Raw genomic sequence first — 20,088 nt, 5'->3', positions numbered from 1 at the left:
TTAACGAGAGGCAATGAAAAGCACCTCCCAGGCTGCTGTAGTAAGTGGATCGGTAACTGTGGTGGGAGAGTCCAACCCCCAAGACCTGTGACTATGTTATGCAGCAAAAGGGCTTTGCCACAGGCCTTAGGAAGAGTATCCTGGGCTATCCAGGGAGGTCCAATCTAATCCCATGAGCCTCTAAGAGCCTAGATCTGGCCAGGTGTGGTGGCTCACACCTGTAATCTCCACACTTTGGAAGGCTAAGGCAGGCGGATCACGAGATCAAGAGATGGAGACCATCCTGGCTAAAATGGTGAATCCCATCTCTACTAAAAATACAAAAATTAGTCGGTGTCATCGCGGGCAACTGTAGTCCCAGCTACTCAGGAGGCCGAAGCAAGAGAATCACCTGAACCTGGGAGGTAGAGATTGCAGTGAGCTGAGAACACGCCACTGCACTCCAGCCTGGGCAACAGTGCGAGACTGCATCGCAAAAAAATATTTTAAAACAGGGCATAGAACTTTCTCCGAGTGGAAGAAGAGAAATGCACACAGGGGAACTGGAGAGCCTGACCAGGTCCCTGGCCTACCTAGTCCTGAGCTGATGGGACCACGTGCAAAGACCAGATAGAGGGAGCTGAGGGCAGCCCCCAACAGATGGCCAGCAAGGGAACAGACACCTCAGTCCTGCAACCACAAGGAACTATATTTGGCCAAAAGCGCTTGGAAACAATTCTCCAGTGAGGAATGCAGCCCAGCCCACATGCTGATTTTTGCCCAGTGACACCCACGTCAGACTTCTGCCCCACAGAACTGTGAGATGATACAATTTCAATTGTTTTAAGCCATGAAATTTGTGGAAATGTGGTAAAGCAGCAACAGAAATGAATACAGTGATTTACGTGGAAACCCCTAGAAGAGTGTCTGGCATGGTGTTGACACCTTACAAGCGTTTCCTGATTTCCTTACATGGCAAAGCAGGGCTGGCCACACTCCATCCAAAACAATAGATGATAGACTTGTTCTGACAAAACAGATTCAGTGAATTATAAATGGCCCAGAACACCTACAAATTGTAGGTTTCAGGTAAGTGATTGCCTTTCTTTTCACTTAGAAGCCTCCCAATGCTCATCTTACTGATAAACTCTAAGTACCAGGCAGGAGACTAAACACCAGACAAACCCAGCCCCAGATGCCCCGAGGGAGCCCGTCCCAGCACTCACTCCGCTGCACTGAAATGATGTCCAAGTCAGTTGATCCCACTAGACCAAGAACTCCAGCTCTCCATGTGTGAGTCACCAGTGCTGCCTCTGCATCTCTGCTTCTAGGATGGTGCTTCTGCACTTCACAGGAAATCTGTATCAATGTTTGTCAACACTATATATGACAGTGTCACTTAATATCTGCACAGAAAACATCAATTCTTTGAGGACCAGGGCTGAGTTTATTAGCCTTTGTAATCCCACTGCCACTGTCTGAGACATCAGAGGCACTCGGTAGAAGTTGGTGAAGAGAAAGAAAAGGCAGAGGAGAGAGAGGAAAGCAGGACCAACACCGCAGACACAGATTCTGAGGTGGCTGGAGGAGAGGCAGGACAGAGAAACTTCCTGGATGCTGGAATGGGGTTCACTGTGATACCTGCTGCTGGATTTCAAATGTCAAAGGTGACGCTTTGCTGATCTTGACCTCTGACTGCCCTTTAGCTTTCCCAACCTCAACACAGGGCACTTAGAAACTGAGATGTCAAGAAATGATGCTTCATTGAACCATGGGAATGTTATTTACATGGACGTTCATTACTGCATTTTTTATATGGGAATGTAAATAATTGAAGAGATTGTTAAAGACTAAATCATGCACATTCAATAACTTTGTAAAATACTAATGATAACTGAAACACAAATTTTGATGTTCCCCCAAAATGCTAACATATAAAAAAATACTGGCCAATTAAAGATAGAAAACAATCCTAATGAAGCTCCCCAACAGACACATTAAAACTTCTCAATACATTAAACATTTGGGATTTCAAAAGAAAACCCAGATTCATTCCATTCTTAATATGGCGTTTAAAAAAAAATCTTAGGTAATACAATATTTCATTTAAAATTTACAAAATTCCATTCCATTCATAATTTCATTTGATCCTCAAAACAATCTCCTGAGTTAGGCAGAACAGGTATTACTAACAACTAACTCCATTTTATAGGTAAGGGAACTGAAGTTCAGCAAGTACTTGGACTTAACAAAAGCTTTAATAGGGCCACATATCGAAACCAAATCCTCTGCTCAAAAGAACTAGAATAAGTTATCTTTACATATTATTCATACGGATATCCTGTCAATATCCAAAAATGTTTTGAGGTAGCCTGCAATAATAGACACCTATCCAATAAAAACATTAAAATGAAAAACAGGGGGAAAAAAAACAGCCGGTGATATGGGAGACAGACGAAGGTAGATAGCAAAGACTGAGACTTATAATCTAAGAAAACTTCATCTCTGACCTTCCAGTTCCAGGGAGATAACGCTAAAGGAAACAAGATGGTTTATAGACTCAAAATCTGACAAAAGAGAGGTTGCATCAGTTCTTAACTCTGAAACACTCCTAGCAGCCACAGCAAATCTCTAGGACAACATACCAATGGCATCAAAGCAAGAGTATACTTCAGTGATAGAGTGAATTAAGTTCCCTGTTTGGGACCCAGGCCAGGGCTAGAGAAAAGAACTCTGAAATGTAGAGCTCAGAAATACATCCTCTGTCGGCCACAGGCAGTGGCTCACACCTGTAATCCCCAGCACTCTGGAAGGCCGAGGCGGGCAGATCACGAAGTCAGGAGATGGAGACTATCCTGCCTAGCACAGTGAAATCCTGTTTCTACTAAAAATACAAAAAAAATTAGCCAAGCGTGGTGGCAGGCGCCTATAGTCCCAGCTGTTTGGGAGGCTGAGGTAGGAGAATGGAGTGAACCCAGGAGGCGGAGCTTGCAGTGAGCCTAGATCCTGCCACTGCACTCCAGCCTGGGCAACAGAGCAAAACTCCGTCAACCCCCCCAAAAAAAAACAAAAAATTCTTCTCCATACCCTTGTGTCCCCTTCTGTGAGAGACTTCCTTACACCATTGCGAGGAAGAGAATTTTTCTCTGCTATATTTGCTTGAAAGAATTAAAGGTGTAGAGCAAAAATTCTTGGAAATTGTGTAGTTTACGATCCTCAAAAGTGAGAAAAATGAAGCCCAGAAGTGAAGGCCTTCCAGGAAAATTCCAGAGCCAGAGGTAGACCCAGTACATTGTTTTTGTTTTTGTTTTGAGAGGAAGTCTCACTCTATGGCCCAGGCAGGAGTGCAGTGCAGCCATTTCACTCACTGCAACCGCCGCCTCCTGGGTTCAAGCTATTCTCCTGCCTCAGCCTCCTGAGGAGCTGCGATTACAGGCGCCCACCACCACGCCCAACTAATTTTTGTATTTTCAGTAGAGACAGGGTTTCACCATGTTGGCCAGGTTGGTCTCCAACTCCTGACCTCAAGTGATTCACGTGCCTAGACCTCCCAAAGTCCTCGGATTACAGGCGTGAGCCAAGGCGCCCGGCCGACCTGGTAAGTTTTAATCAAGTACTCTGAACTATGCTACAAACACTAGGAAGTAATAGAAAAAAAATTAATCTAAAAACCCTCTGGAGAGTCAAAGAATTGCAGATTTAAAATAGCATGAATACTTGGATTCATGGTATTGAAAAAGGACCTCGCATTTACCCGCATGTACAAACTGCCTGCGCACTTCTATCACAGCATTTTTCAAGCTGTGCTACAGTTAACTATGTACTGCCCAAAGCCAATCTGTCCCTGCAAATCATAAGCTCTTAAAGACCAGGAATTCAGGAGAACAAGCAAAACTTCAGAGAGAAGAGAGCCACCGAAACAGAGTTCATAGCAATGGGTCGGCAGGAGCTGATGACTGGAGGTGCGCAGTAGCCTTGGGGTCTGGGACAGCGGAGGACAGAGAAGGCAAAAGGGCCTGCATGACACGCTACAGGGCTAGGAGCCACAGCTGTCGTGATTAGTTCAGTTTTGTCTCCTACGCCTGTTACTTATACACCATCTCTTGTTCAGAAAGAACTTCAGGTTGAGTATTTGGACTCCTTGAGCCTTCTGCTGTTTGTCTCCGGGACGTTTAACACTCTTAAAAGGGGAAAACTGTCCAGTTCGATTTCGCTTCCTGGGACATTACAGGTTTTTCAAAAGTTTGATGAAAGCATTCACTAAGGAATGATTCCACTTTCCTCGGTGGCTGAGAAATACAGCCTCTGAGGGGCAGCATCAGGTCTTCCCATCAAGCTGAGGTCGGAGTCTCCCGAACCACGGACCTCACCCTCGCTCTCCCCTCATAAGTCTGACCTCTAACTGTAACTGCCTTGGCCTCATTCCGTGGGTGTGGATGCTCCTGCTTGAAACGCATTTTCCAGCCCGCCAAATTCTTGGGATAGTTTCTTCCACTCTCCAAGCGCTAAGAGCTACAAAGTTCAATTTGGCTTTCCAGATTTTTTTTTCTTCCCATTGCTAACGGAAGAAATCAAGAAGTGCCGGGCAGAAGGGCCCTGCTCCCTCCAATCAGAGCCCAGCCCGGGGCCAGAGCGGGAAGTGCGGCGGTGGGACCCGCGGTGGGACGCGCGGTGAGGGCCCCTCGCCCCCCGGGACCCGCTAGCCAGGGCAGAGGTCGGTGCGGCCACTGCGCGACAGCTCCGGGCCCGCGCCTCTCGCTTCCTCCCGCCAGGCAAGTGAGAGGATAAACCATGGGGCGGGGGCAGTGCGCCCCCACCGACCGCGCCCCCCGCGCACGAACCCCCACTACACGCGCGTCCCAGGCGGAGTCGACCCAGACGAGCCACGGGGCGGCGCACAGCACCACTAGCAGGGCGGCCAGGACCCACGGGCGCGGGTCCACGCAGCCACCTATATAGGTGACAAAACAGGAAGCCGTCATGCGGGGCCGGGAAAGAGCCCCCACCCAGAGTCACGGACTCCCTCGTCCGAGGGTCCGCGCAGTCCCCTCGGTGAGTCTAGCGAAGCATCCTCGCTGCTAGGGAGGGCGGGGAGGGCGGCGGAGTCTCCCACTCTCGGTGACCCGGACCCCGCCTCACCAGTGGGCCCACGCAGGGCCCCCTCTGCCGCACGCGGGGACCAGCCACGCTGCGGGGGACCGGGCAGAAGCCAGCGCCCGGGTCCATGCAGTCCCCTCCGCGGAAGACGCGGGGAGCCGGGGAGCAGTAGGGACCGGCCCCACCCGCAGGGCGACCGGGACTCCCCCGCGGGCCCACGCGGTACCGCAGCAGGCGCGAAGCCCCCAGTGCCGCCCAAGGCCGAGACAAAGCCCTGGCGCAAGGACCCCGGATCCCGACCTCGGACCCTGCGGAGCCCAGCTCGGAGCCGCCACGCCCGGGGCAGAGACTCCCGCCCGGGCCGGAGACCCCGTCGCCCGTCGTGCCGTCTCACCTCAAGCTGCCGCCTCGCAGCGCTCGCTCCTCGCCGCGGCGCCTGGGCCGACTGAAGCGCAGCTGAGCAGCCGACAGAGCCACTGCAGCCTCAACAACGGAGCCCCGGGGCGGGGCCGCCGCCGCCGCTTCAGCCCGTGTTCCCCGCTCAGGATCCGGCTCGGATCAAGGAGCTGCAGCTGGCGCAAGGCTGCGGCCGGGAAACACACCCTGCAGGTGCACACGGCCCCGCCCGCCGCCCGCCGCCCACCGCCCCGCCCCCAGCGGAGCCGGACGCCCAGGACCCGCCCCCCGGCCAATGGGGAGCCAGCTGCGCGGAGAGGGCGGGGCCTGGAGGAACAAAGGGAGGTTGGGCGGGGCGGCGCTGGGACTGGGCGTGCGGGGTCCCGCGGGAGGACCGGACCCAAGAGCTGGCCGGATCCTGGCCTCCTAGAAGACCCAGCTCAACGTCCACCTGGAGTCTGCTCTACAGGACACGCTCATCTCAAGCCCAGAACTCAGGCTTTTAGGGCAGAGAGCGAGAGACAGGCTTGCTTTACAAAAAGGGAAACTGAGGTCCAAGGAATAGGATTGCCTGCTGGCTGAACTCACGTAGTCCCATTCACTCGTTCACCTTGTCATTCAGCAAACATTTGGAAGCACGGATGGTGGGCGTTAGGAGTGAAGTAGGGCCGGGCGTGGTGGCTCGCGCCTGTAATCCCAGCAGTTTGTGGGGCCGAGGCAGGTGGATTACTTGAGGCCAGGAGTTCGAAACCAGCCTGGCCAACAAGATGAAACCCCATCTCTGCTAAAAATACAAAAATTAGCTAGACATGGTGGTGCAATCCTGTAATCCCAGCTACTCGGAAGGCTGAAGCAGGAGAATTGCTTGAATCCAGGAGGCAGAGGTTGCAGTGAGCTGAGATTACACCATTGCACTCCAGCCTGAGTGACAAGAACAAAACTCTTTCTCAAAGAAAAAAAAAAAAATTGTCTCTTGCCACTAGCATGAAGGTCCCATGAGAAGAAAAATGGAAACTCTTGCTCATAACAGTGCCCCAAATGCCCAGCACATTGTAGCTGTAGGGCAGTTGGTCGATGGTGGACGCTGCTGGTTGAAGGGCCCAGCTGGCCCTCCCAACTGCCTTCTCCCTGGTCACGTTCCATTATAGAGAACAGAATAGTTTCTTGCCCTTCCAGAGTCCCTCTTAGTGGGGATTGGCCAAGTGACATTGTCCTGCCCCGGGAGACATAAGTGGAAGTTGGCTGAAAGGTTTCTAGCCTTGGTTTGCTGGGACGATTTGAACCAGGACATGACAGCTGACCGTCCATTGTTCAGGAATTCTGCAAGTTAGTTGTTCAATACATTCAGTACTTCAAATTTTAAATAATATATACTCGCAAAATAAAAAATGCGTTAGACCAGATGCAGTGGCCCACGTCTAACACATTGGAAACCTGAGGCAGGAAGATCACTTGAGCCCAGGAGTTCAAGACCAGCTTAAGCAAAAAAGGAAGACCCTGTCTCTACAAAAAATTTTAAAATTAGCTAGGCATGGTGGTGTGTGCATGCAATCCTAGCCACTCAGGAGGCTGAGATGGGAGGATCGCTTGAGCCATCTGTTCAAGGCTCCAATGAGCTCTGATAGTGCCACTGCACTCCAGCCTGGGTGACAGAGCCAGACCCTGTCTCAGAAATAAATATATTTCATATATTAATAAATTTATAATAAATGTATATATACACATTTATGTATTATAATTATATATTTAGACATAAAGATGTATTTCTTGTTTTATTTATTTATTTATTTATTTTGAGATGGAGTTTAACTCTTGTTGCCCAGGCTGGAGTGCAATGACACAATCTGGGCTCACTGCAACCTCCACCTCCCAGGTTCAAGTGATTTTCCTGCCTCAGTCTCCTGAGTAGCTGGGATTACAGGCACGCACTACCACGCCTGGCTAATTTTTGTATCTTTAGTAGAGATGGGGTTTCTCCATGTTGGTCAGGCTAGTCTCGAACTCCTGACCTCAGGTGATCTGCCCACCTCAGCCTCCCAAATTGCTGGGATTACAGGTGTAAGCCACTGTGCGCAGCCTATATGATATATTTACATATTATAATTATGTATATTAATTTTATATAATTATATATAAATATAAAATATAAAAACTTTCCTTGCCTTCTCTTGTTTCTACCTACAGTCAGTATATACCCATGACTTCAAATACTATCTACATGTAATAATTTTAAATGTATATTTTATATATATATATATATATTTTTTTTTTTTTTTGAGACGGAGTCTCGCCCTGTCACCAGGCTGGAGTGCAATGACGCAGTATTAGTTCATTGCAACCTCTGACTCCCAGCTTTAAGCGATTATCCTGCCTCAGCCTCCCAAGTAGCTGGGCTTATAAGCGCCCACCACCATGTCCAGCTAATTTTTGTATTTTTAGTAGAGACAGGGTTTTGCCATTGTGGCTAGGTTGGTTTCAAACTCTTGACCTTAATTGATCACCCGCCTCAGCCTCCTAAAGCGCTGGGAATACAGGCGTGAGCCACCTTGGCCAAAATATTTTTTTGTTTCCAAACATTTTACATGAGAGGAAAGTGGAGAATAAATCACCTGACACTCTACTCTAAAAAAAAAAATCTTTGTGCCTCTCTTCTTTTCATCCTTCCTAAGTGTACATATGACCAAAATGTCTTTAGGTTGAGGTCCCCCCGTGAAAACTTTACAGGGTGTTGTGTCCTCAGCCACCCTCCTGTCTTTTCCTAGTCCTGGCATGTTAGAACTGTCTGGGAATGACCCAGGATACCCACAGTGGCCATGTCTATTGGAGGGTCTAGTGAGTATCAGCCCCGGGGTCATCTCATCCCCAAGGACAGAGTCTCTCAGGGGAGCAGCTGGATGCTCTTGGCCTTAGAGGAATCTCCTGGTATAGTTTCATCTAAAATGGTGACCCTTAAGGGTTATTAAAATTTTAGGACATTAAAATGAATGGACCATACAACGTAACGTCATTAAAGCTAGGTCATTAAAGCTGTTCCTCTAGCTGGAGGTTTTATTCCTCGGAGACACATTGACGGTCTGCCAATGGGATGCTGATATTGAGAGGAAAAGGCAGAAATGATTTCTGCTCTCTAGATTGTCTCAGACTTGTGAAGAGAGAAAAACTGTCCCAAAGGATGAGGAAAACCCACCCCAGAGAGGATGTGCAAGAACCTGAATATGAAAATGCTCTGAAGGCACACAGGAGGACAAAGAGCAGTGCCAGTGCCTCCTAGGTGGTCACTGAGTGCTTTACTGAACAGGATGGGTGTCCCGAGGGATAGAATGGCCTGCCGTGACACTTAGAAAGGTCTGCGTTGGAGTCAGCACTGCCTCTCCCTGAGTTTGTTACCTTGAAAAGGCTTGTCCTCTTATTTGAGTTTCAGTTTTTCATTGACTGTAAGATACATTTTGTCAGTACAGCTTGAAAGATAAATATACTATTTCCAAAGAGGCAAGATAAAATGATGCATTTTATTTGCTAAAAATTCGTATTTATTTCTTCCCCAGAGTGAGTGTAGTAAGTTTTAAAGGTCTGTTCTTTTCAAGGGTAATTTCAAATGGAATTGTAGGACTTAGCTTTGTCAATGCTACTGGTGAAATAAAAGTGTGATAGATAAATTGATGATTTACAAAGATTCACCAAAATGTCAGTTCCCCTCTTGTAGCATGGTGAAGAATTTATGACAGTGGACATATCTGTATCCTCTTATCTGGATATCTGAGGGGGTTTTTCGTGTTGTTTTTTGTTTTTTTGGAGACACTGTCTTGCTCTGTAACCCAACTGGAGTGCACTGGCGCCATCTCTGCTTACTGCAACCTCTGCCTCCCGGGTTCAAGTGATTCTCCTGTGTCAGCCTCCCGAGTAACTGGGATTATAGGCACCCACCACCACACCCAGCTAATTTTTGTATTTTCAGTAAACGCGGGGTTTTAGGCCTGGCACGGTGGCTCATGCCTGTAATCCCAGCACTTTGGGAGGCCAAGGTGGGCGGATCACGAGGTCAGGAGTTCCAGAGCAGCCTGGTCAATGTGGTGAAAAACTGTCTCTACCACAAATACAAAAAAATTATCTGAGCCTGGTGGCAGGCACCTGTAATCCCAGCTACTCGGGAGGCTGAGGCAAGAGAATTGCTTGAACTCGGGGGGTGGAGGTTGCAGAGAGCCAAGATCTTGCCACTGCACCCCAGCCCAAGCGACAATGCAAGACTCCGTCTCAAAAAACAAACAAACAGACAAACAAACAAACAGCAAAAAGACGGGGTTTTGATATGTTGGTCAGGCTGGTCTCAACCTCCTGACCTCAGGTGATCACCCGTCTCATACTCCCAAGGTGCTGGGATTACAGGCGTGAGCCACCATGCCCAACCCACTCTATTTTCTTTTTATTCCCTAAATTTTAATATGTTTGAGTTTGTCTGTTCCTTTATCACTGTTTTCTTACATAAAAGAAATTCTGCCTAATCCTTCATAAAAAAAAAATCTTCCTGTGACTTCTGAAAGTGTTCTGGTTTTATCTTTCATATTTGAATATATAATAAGTTGATTATGGATCATGGAATGGAGAAGAATGCAATGCATTTTCCCAAGTAGATGCCAGCCTGGTTTGCCTCATATTTTAAAGTGCATGTGATTTCTTTTTCTATTCTACAGTGCCTACTCTATCATTCATCAACTTTCCATATAAATGCTGGGTCATTAAGACTTTTCTTCCCCTTGGTCTGCTTGCTCGTCTCTCTGCTAATACTGTGCTGTCCTGAGTATTGTCGTTTGAAAATCTTAGAAGTATGTTAGACAAGTCATCACTCTTTTTTTAGATGACTAAAAAGCATTAGACATTTGTCATTTTTACTACGCATGAAAAAGTAGTTTTTCCTTCCTAAAAAAACCTGATTGGGGAATTTATGTGATTTCATAGGAATAGCATCTGGACGTGGTGACATTAATGTCATTTTAAAAAACATGTGTCATATTTCCTCTTATTCCTTTCTGCCTTGACATTGTGCAATAGAAATTTTAAAAATTGTTGTATTAGTATTGTTAAATATCAATTATTGGTTTTATTTACTACTCAATTAAATTTAGTAAGCCTACTTTCTCTTGGTATAATCACATTGAATGGGCTCAACTCCCCAGTTAACAAGTGACAGCACATGTAAAATATTGTCTATCAGGGAAACTCATTGAACACTTAGTGTTCAGACTGTGTTTTGGTGTCTGGTTCCCTAAGCACCACTGCAGTGAAAATAATAGACCTTCGGCAGAAAAACTTTTGGCAAATATATTGCATAAGCCATTCAGATGCAGTGAGTCATTCTTATTACTTGGGTTGGTGGAATCCCTTTCAAAATGTAAGTTACTATTACAAACAAAGGTGGAACTTTGTGAGCAGGCATTTTTAAGAATAAGTAGTCTCAGGACTGATAATATTAACTCCCTTATGCACATCAGGTAGGACTTTATTATGACAGATACTAAAAATGCACAAAGTGAAGTTAAAAGGTAACTCCTAGCAGCACATCTTACTCCCTGGATTCTCTAATGAGATGGGTGTTTCTACTTTGCTGTTGCCTTTCTGAATAGTTCAATTCCAGCATTAGTACTGCTGTGTGGGAGGGAGTATGTGTGAACAGAGTAAGAGTTGTGACAATCAAGTCATAGAAAAAATGCTTGGAAATTTTAGAATCATGTAAACAGCTTATGGATTGAGTATAGATTCCCAGTGCAGTCAGTCTCACCCATCCTTGTATCCACATGTGTGGAATGTTCTAGGACTCCATGGCTTTTGAGGATGTGGCTGTGAACTTTACCCAGGAGGAATGGGTTTTGCTAGATTCTTCTCAGAAGAATCTCTACAGAGAAGTGATGCAGGAAACCTGCAGGAACCTGGCTTCTGTAGGTGAGAATGACAACACATTTCACCTAATTACAGAAGTATTTCCCTATCATCAGTGCTATTTGTGATTTGGAATGTGGCAAGGGAATGATTTGGTGACTAAATCAGGCATGGGCACTGTCCACAAAGAACATTAAATCTAGTAATGTTTCTGTAGTTTGTAATAATTCATGATAATTTTGTGGGTCTGCATTTTAGGAAACAAATGGAAAGACCAGAATATTGAAGATCACTTTGAAAAACCTGGGAAAGATATAAGATAATTTGTACTGAGAAGAGGAAATAAAGTCCTCTGAAGGAATCTTATCAAGTCATGAACTTAAAAACAAGCAATCAAAACAAATAAGAGTCACTTGAAATTTATTTTCTTTTAGAAAAAAAATTTATTTTTTTTTAGAAAGTGGGAATGTTTCATTTCTCTCATACCCACTCAAGGACATATGAAAATGCACACTGTAGCTCCCTGGACCTTGTTAATACAAGAACGTACACAGGATTAAAACTCTAATAGTTTAGAAACTGCAAGAATATTTTCAGTTTTCACATTTACTTGAAAAGTCATGTGAAAACTCCCACAGGAAAGAAGTTCTATAAGTGAAGCTTTTCTAATTTGGAAAGCCTGATGCAAATTAATTACGGTGCAGTGCTTGAAAAAATGTATGAAATGTTACACAAGTTACAAGTATATTGTTTTTATCAGTGGCTCATTCTTAAGGAGTCATGAGTATAAAATTCACCTTGTTTTGCAGGGAAACCTTGAGGTGAGAGTTCTGTAATTGCTCTTTAGGCAGTAGTACTTGAGTTTCATAGATAATGATATTAAGTTTATTGGTAGGATTTTTGTCTATTCATTTGATAATGTGCTGGATTCATGGTTGAATTTTAATGTTTTTCTAATGTGTAGGTAAGTTTAATTTTTTTTATTTCATTATTACCTTTTTTTGAGATGGAGTCTCACTGTGTTGCCGAGGTGGAGTGTAGTGGTGCAATCTTGGCTCACTGCAACCTCCGCCTCCTGGGTTTAAGTGATTCTCCTGCCTCAGCCTCTGTTGTAGCTGAGACTACAGGTGCCTGCCACTACATCCAGCTAATTCTTTGTATTTTTAGTAGAGACAGGGTTTCACCATGTTGGCTAGGCTGGTCTTGAACTCGTGGCCTCATGATTTGCCCACCTCAGCCTCCCAATGTGCTGGGATTACAGACATGAGCCACTGCACCCGGTCAGGTAAGTTTCGCTTTTATGTATTGTCCTGTGATTAACGGACCAGTGAATAATGACTGTGAATTGTTGGGATTGTCTTACTAGCCTCATTTGGCAAATTTTGATTATCCCTTGTTCATTATACACATTCCACCTTTCTTTATTAAAGGAAAAACTACTCTTGATGTAAAGATGTTTATTTTTTGCTAATAATGAGTTGGTATTAATTCCTAAGTACATAGATTTTACTATAGAGTATCATCTCGTGAGTTCTTTGCATTTGTCGCCCTTTATTCTTTATTATTTCTGTCTATTATTTGGGTCATTCACTTTGAATGAAGGAGAGAGGACTGTGATAGGACAATATGTTGTAACCAATCTGAGGGAGGAAGCATTCAATCTCTCAGTCACATATGATAGCGTTGGGCTTTTCATCAATGCCTTTCTTATTGTAGTAGATAGTATTGCACCATTATGATATGATAGTTTATATACTGTATTTTAGAGTATTACAGTCTTACCAGTCAGTGTCACATGATTCAGTTCCCTACCAGCCAATAGACAAACCAATCACATACTCCTCTAGGAACAAAGGAACATCCTCGGCCGCGTGGGTGGATCACGCCTGTAATCCCAACACTTAGGGAGGCCGAGGCCGCTGAATCATGAGGTCGGGAGATCGAGACCATCCTGGCTAACACGGTGAAACCCCGTCTCTACTAAAAATACAAAAATTTAGCCGTGTGTGGTGGTGGGTGCCTGTAGTCCCAGCTTCTAGAGAGGCTGAGGCAGGAGAATGGCGTGAACCCGGAAGACGGAGATTGCAGTGAGCCAAGATCACACCACTGCACTCCAGCAAGGGTGACAGAGAGAGATTCTGTCCCCCCCCCCCAAAAAAAAGAAAAAAAAGAACATCCTCACTTTCTAATGCTATACCACTGCTATACCACTCTCTACTCCCAAGTTAATCCCTGTTTGGGCCTGTGGGAGCTTACACCATCCTCCTATATGTAATTAATAACTGATGTCTGGCTTATCTGTCTAGTAATAGATGTTATGTGTTTAACGGTGCCAGTAAACGTAGGGTGCTCATTCCTTCCTCACCAGTGGGGTACGTGAGACGCTGTTGAAACAATTGGCAACACAAATGGAACGGACCAGCCCTCATGAAGGACACCTGCTCAACTTGACCTACCTGCTGTCGGCTGATGGTTCCGTAACACATCAGCAGTCACCTGGATCAGAACCGTGAGCTGATGATGGGTCTTCCTTTTGGTCTGCACAGCGTTTTGTGGTCTTCAGGTGTTGTCATCTTCTCCCACACTAAACTGCTCTCATCTCCTAGACTTGAATGTTTACTTGCACTCAGCGTGACATTTGGCCTGTGCTTAGCAGGCAGTTTTGAGGCCCTGGCTTATTAATGCACAAAAGCGCAGCACATAAGCTGACACTTAAGTCCTAATTAGCAAGGATCAGGCTGTATCTCTGTAGTCCCTGCATCTACTCTGGTCACCATCTCTGTATGCTTAGGGCAGCCATGTGAACATTATTAATTATTGTATACTCCAAGACAATAGTTATTATGTAGGCAGAAGTAGTGGCCTTGTTTGTTTCTTGTGCTGCTGCTCCCCTTGCCGCTGTCCCCTACACCCTCCTGATGAGGTGTACATCTATGGTGCCTCATGGTTCAGTCACGGATGAGTAAAGAAAATGGGAAGAAAGAGTTTGATATTAGCCCCTATGAAAGCATATGAAGAAGAGTCTCAGCTGCTTTCATTGAAAAATTCCTAGCGAGTGTGTGGGTTTTTCTTATCACTGCTGCTTATCAGCATGCCAAAAGTCGAATCTTCGGACTGCAAGTCTTGCCGGCCTTAGACATAATGGCCTTACTGCATGTGGAGCTAACCCCAGGAAGATGGAGTGACAGTCTCTGGAGGATTAGGTGGTCTCCTCCAATGTGGCTTGATGGGCTCCTGAACTCTTTCCTGTAACCATGCAGAGAGTCTACACTGCCAGCAATCATGTGCCTCAACTCTGTAGATGTAGAAACTCAAAATATTCAAAATATTCTGAAACAGTTTCCATTGAAAGGAAAGAGAAAGGCAGTTAGGTGCCATGCTCCGGTCAAGAGGACTAGTGGATGGCTCACAAGAACACTCTGTCGCTACTGTCTGTGCCTCTGTCACAACAAATATCCTGATCCTTCAGTTTTAAGGGTGCAGGGCCATTTTCCTCCCTTTCTTACTGGTAGTTCTCAAGATAACTGTATGATGTGCTGGGAAGGCAATATCCTGAGAATCAGGTCACATTGGTCAGAACAGCCCAGGCTCTGTTATAGACCCTGCTCAAAACAGAATGGCCTTTAACGCTTGTGTCCAGCAAACCACATCATTGGAGAAAACCCAAGGTGGGCTGCTTTCTGGGGTCCCTCAGTTGTAGTGCAAGTGAAGTGTTTACATCAAAACTCCATCCATCTGCTCTGGGTAGCCTTCCTGGTCTTGTGGTAGCGGTTCATATTGAATCCTAGACTTCTGTTGTCTTTTGTTTGCTATTTGTAAGTAATAAATTCATTTCATGGAATTTATGTATGAATGTGTTTGGTCTCATTATACTCAGAAAAGTTGGTAGCCATTGCACAGTGAACCCGCTTCATAATTGGTGAAAACGCCTATGCCCCCCTTGTGCCACAGCAAGGAGGTTCATTCAGCCAAACATAAACTTCATGCGCGTAAAACCCTGTAGCACAATTATTACCATGTGGGAGGCCTTTAACAATGGTGATGCTGATTTGAAGAACTCTGAAGGAAGAAATTTACACAAATGGGTTGGGTACACGGGAGTCCCTCCTAACGTAAAGCAACCGTTACTCCCCTCTGCCTAAAAAGAGTGAAGAGGCCAGGCACGGTGGCTCAGGCCTTTAATCCGAGCACTCTGGGAGGCCGAGGTAGGCAGATCACAAGATCAGGGGTTCAAGACCAGCCTGACCAACATGGGGAAGCCACATCTCTACTAAAACTACAAAAATTAGCTGGGCATGGTGGTGGGCACCTGTAATCCCAGCCACTTGGGAGGCTGATGCAGGAGAATTGCTTGAACCTGGGAGGCGGAGGTTGAAGTGAGTCAAGACCATGCCACTGCACTCCAGCCTGGGTGACAGGGCAAGACTCTGTCTCGGGGGAAAAAAAAAAAGTGTATAAGAACTGAAACAGGTTTGAAATTTCACCTAATTGGAAATGCAAAGTTTACAAAAATAATATTAAAATAAAATGCTAAATGAGTGCTCATTGAATTTTATGCCTCCACAAAGTGGATTGTGAATTAACTTCCACATCTGTTGAAAGCCACCAAAGTTCGGCAGCCTCCGTGTCTGAAATTCACATGTGGCTCAAATAAGAATTATACCTGGGGATACCCCAAAGTTTAAATATGGTATCCCCTGTGATATTATGAGGAAGTGCTGTACATAAAACAGGTTGTCTTCCTTTAATTCTGAAAATAATATTATCTTGCCTAAATTCTCCAAAACGCATCGCTCTGCAGTATCCGATAGAGGACATAGGTTTCCTGACCAATGAGCACTGAAAGTAAGTGTGTGCGACTCACCTATGTTCTTATCAAAATGGAAATCCCCGAATCCCACCAGTTAGAATAACATGACAGACTGGCAGATTTTTGGAATATATAGGTTTTCTGTGAGGTTATTAAGTATTGATTCCATTTTTAAAATAGATATCAATATATTTAGATTACCTATTTCTCCTATGTTTTAGTATTAATAGATTGTGTCTTTTAATTCATCCAGTTGGTCTAAGTTACCAAGTTTGTGCATTATAGAGATTGTAATATTGTTTATTATTTTATCATCCATGGGCTCTCTAATATAAAGGCCTCTTTTAATTCTTCTATTATTAGGTTGGTGCCAAAGTAATTGTGGTTTTGGACCATGAATTTTAAATTTTTATAACTAGGCTTCAACACATCTTTATTAATCAAAATAGAACCCATTACAATGGACTGGGCACAGTCGCTCACGCCTGTAATCCCAGCACTTTAGGAGGCTGAGGCGGGTGAATCAGGAGGTCAGGAGTTTGAGACCAGCCTGAGCAACATGGTGAAATCCCGTCTTTACTAAAAATACAAAAAGTAGCCGGGTGTGGTGGCATGTGCCTGTAATCCCAGCTACTCAAGAGGTTGAGGCAGGAGAATCTCTTGAACCCAGGAGGCAGAGGTTACAGTGAGCTGAGACTGCACCTTTGCACTCTGGCCTGGGTGATAGAGTGAGACTCGGTCTTTAAAAGAAAAGAAACCATTACATTGAGCACATTTTTGCCAATGAGAAATAAACTTGTTTATTCCATGCTTTCAGGGTTCGATGAACTCTTGGAAAGCATTTTCTGCATCCTGCTGGTTGTGTAAGTGTTTTCCCTGCAAAAAGTTGTCAAGATGCTTAAAGAAGTGGTAGTTGGTTGGCGAGAGGTCAGGTGAATACGGCAGATGAGACAAAACTTCATAGCCCAGTTTCTTCAACTTTTGAAGCCCTGGTTATATGGCATGTGGTCACACGTTGTGGAGAACTGGGCCCTTCATGTTGACCAGTGCCAGCTCCAGGTGCTACAGTTTTCCATGCATCTCATCGATTAACTCGGCATACTTCTCAGATGTAATGATTTCACCAGGATTCAAAAACTGTAGTGGATCAAAAGACCGGCAGCTGACCACCAAACAGTGACCATGACCTTCTTTTGGCACAAGTTTGACTTTGGGAAGTGGTTTAGAGCTTCTTCTCAGTCCAGCCACTGAGCTGGCTGTTGTATGAAATCCACTTTTCGTGGCATGTCACAATCTGATCAAGAAATGGTTCATTGTTGTTTCATAGAATAAGAGAAGATGACACTTCAAAAGGATGCTTTTTAAACTATTTGGTCAGCTCATGAGGCACCCACTTATCAAGATTTTTCAGCTTTCCAATTGGCTTCAAATGCTGGATGACCATAGAATGGTCGACATTCAGTTCTTCGCCAACTTCTCGTGTATCTGTAAGAGGATCGAATTCAGTGGTTGCTCTCAATTGGTCGTTATCAACTTCTGGCCCAGAGCCTGGGGCTGAGGCTGCCATGACCACCCTGTTCTCTACCTTCTGTTGCGCTTGGGCCCAGAGCCTGGGGCTGAGGCTGCCATGACCACCCTGTTCTCTTCCTTCCGGGGTCCCCAGGAAGCTCCCAGGACTGAACGATCACCACAAAATACAGTGGCCAGGATGGGAGGGCTGGAGGTCAACTACCCCCCCGCCCCTGCCACCACAACCAAGAGGCCCCCATGGAGGTTGGCCCTGAGATGTGGGTCCCTGTGGGATGCAGGTCCCTGTGGGATGCTTCAGGGGATGAGCACGGGTCCTCCTGGCTGACAGGAGCCTGGTGGGCACTGGGTGTGTGGGGCCTATATAGATGGGTTGGACAGAACTGGGCCTGACCAGGGAGCCAGAGACTGGTGTGTCTTCCCGATTTCCTATGAGATCCCCTATCTGGTCATAGATGATGGTGATTTCTCTTTAAGTACTGAATCCCTGTAAGGTGTTAGGCACTCCATTCTTACCAAGTTTATTTTGTTACCTGGTAGAACCTGGCTCATAAAGAAGAAAATGGTGAAGAGGAGGACAGGAATCCTCATGGCTGAAGAAAGAAGAAAGTTTGGCTTCATTTCCAGGAGGCAGAGAAAACTTCCGTCTGTGGCTCTCTAGCACCAGTGGAATGTCTCTGTTTGGATAATGAAAGCCTTTCTGTACCTCATTACGAATATTCATAGATAGAGGTGTTCTATGCATGCAAAATTGCTTTTATGGGAGGACTGATGTGGGTGCACAGTTTTGGCCAGAAAACCTTGTTCAATGGGAACATGAGCAACATTTTGGCAAAAGATGAAAGTTTATGAACAAACAACCATTTATATTGTTACAATAAATTAGACTATGTTGAGAAACCAGTTGCTTTCGTTAATGATCAGACATTTTGTTAGTGAACACTTCCCAGACTTTACTAGCCCTGCTAAGAATTAATCACCCCACTTGCTCCTGGTCTGAAGCCCCAAAGTGCTTTGTTGATGTTACAGTGCTTACCGCCTTGTATGTTAGATTAGTGAATGTATATTTGCCTCTTCCACCACTGTATGAGCTTCTTGCTTGCTAGGACAAGGCTATATTCCTCAGAGCAGAGGAGGGAGTTGAATCATGCGGCCATTTATTCTCAAATCCTCTTCACCAAGTGGAACAAAACAGAACAGCAAAAGACCACTGCACATGGAAGCAGGAGGTCTGGATTTGGGTTCTAGTTCTCTAGATCTATTACTAACTGGAGGTATGGATAGAGTCAGGAAAATTTTCTTCCTTAGATGCTTCCTTGATAGCACCTATAAAGGTTGAGATCTGTTGGATCTAGATCAGGGGATTCTCAATCACTACTATGCATAAAATCAACTGGGAGAGTTGCTTTGCAATACAGATGCTTAGTTCCATCTCATGATATTTTTACTGTTTTTTAAAATTGATCTAGTATTTTTCATTAAATAATGTCAACTTTCTTAGTCTACATCTAATAAAACTCCCACCAGCATACAAATACATTGAATGATATTAGCAGCAGAATCTTTAAAGAAAGTAACCATATACAACTATTAAACCATTTTTTTCATTACTTATTATTTCATGCTGTTTGTCACTATTGTCATCATAATCAGCATCACCCTACATTGCTGAACACCCATTATGAACCATATGGCATAAACATTTTTCCTACTCGTCAGGAGCATACATTCTCTATACGCATATGAAATTAATGTCTGAACAAAGTGGCTTAAACAAGGCAGAAGTTTATTTCTTTCTCACTTAAATCTATAGTTACACGTATCATGGCTGGTACAGATGTTTGCCAAATTCATTAGGGATGCAGGCCCCTTCCAGCTGTCTGTTCTGCTGCATTTTAGAAGAGGCTCCAGTTTGGCTGCTAAATGCCCACCTGTCATTTTTTAATTCCAGGCAGCAGGAAAGAAAATAACAAAGAGAGAAAAACAAGGGAACGTCTACCCCTCCTTTTAAATTTTTTAACCAACCCCCTCTTTTTTTTTTTTAACCCAATTTGTTGAGCTATGATTACATTTAAAAAGCTGTCCATGTTTAAGGTATGCATCTCAGTGAGCCTGGGGACCTCCAGAACTTACTTATATGGTATATCTGAAACTTTGTGCTCTAACCACATCTACCCATTTGCCCTGCACCACGGCCCCTGGCAGCCACCATTCTACTCTCTGCTTTTGTGAGTTTGTCTATTTTAGATTTCAAATGCAAGTGAAATCATATAGTAATTGTCATTCTGTGGCTGGCCTATTTCATATAACGTAATGCCCTCAAAGTCCACCCATGTTGTCACAAATGACAGGGTTTCATTATTATGTAACACTGAATAATATTCCAATGCATATATGTATTAACCATT

At 44.9% G+C, this 20,088-nt stretch overlaps 1 protein-coding gene across 1 annotated transcript in view; it reads right to left on the bottom strand.

Moving 5' to 3' along the window:
• LOC139361110 (SH3 domain and tetratricopeptide repeat-containing protein 1-like) overlaps positions 1-1,850 on the bottom strand; it is a 43,171-nt gene extending 41,321 nt beyond the window's left edge. Inside the window, exons 1-2 of the transcript XR_011618654.1 lie at positions 1,621-1,850; positions 1,206-1,320 (exon numbers count right to left, since the gene is read on the bottom strand). The gene's annotated coding sequence lies outside the window, so the exon portion shown is untranslated. The remainder of the gene's footprint in view (positions 1-1,205; positions 1,321-1,620) is intronic.
• Positions 1,851-20,088: the final 18,238 nt, after the last annotated feature.

Source organism: Macaca nemestrina (assembly GCF_043159975.1).
Source record: "Macaca nemestrina isolate mMacNem1 chromosome 8 unlocalized genomic scaffold, mMacNem.hap1 SUPER_8_unloc_4, whole genome shotgun sequence".
NCBI classification, from domain to species: domain Eukaryota; kingdom Metazoa; phylum Chordata; class Mammalia; order Primates; family Cercopithecidae; genus Macaca; species Macaca nemestrina.
This window is presented reverse-complemented; position numbering and strand designations above follow the sequence as displayed.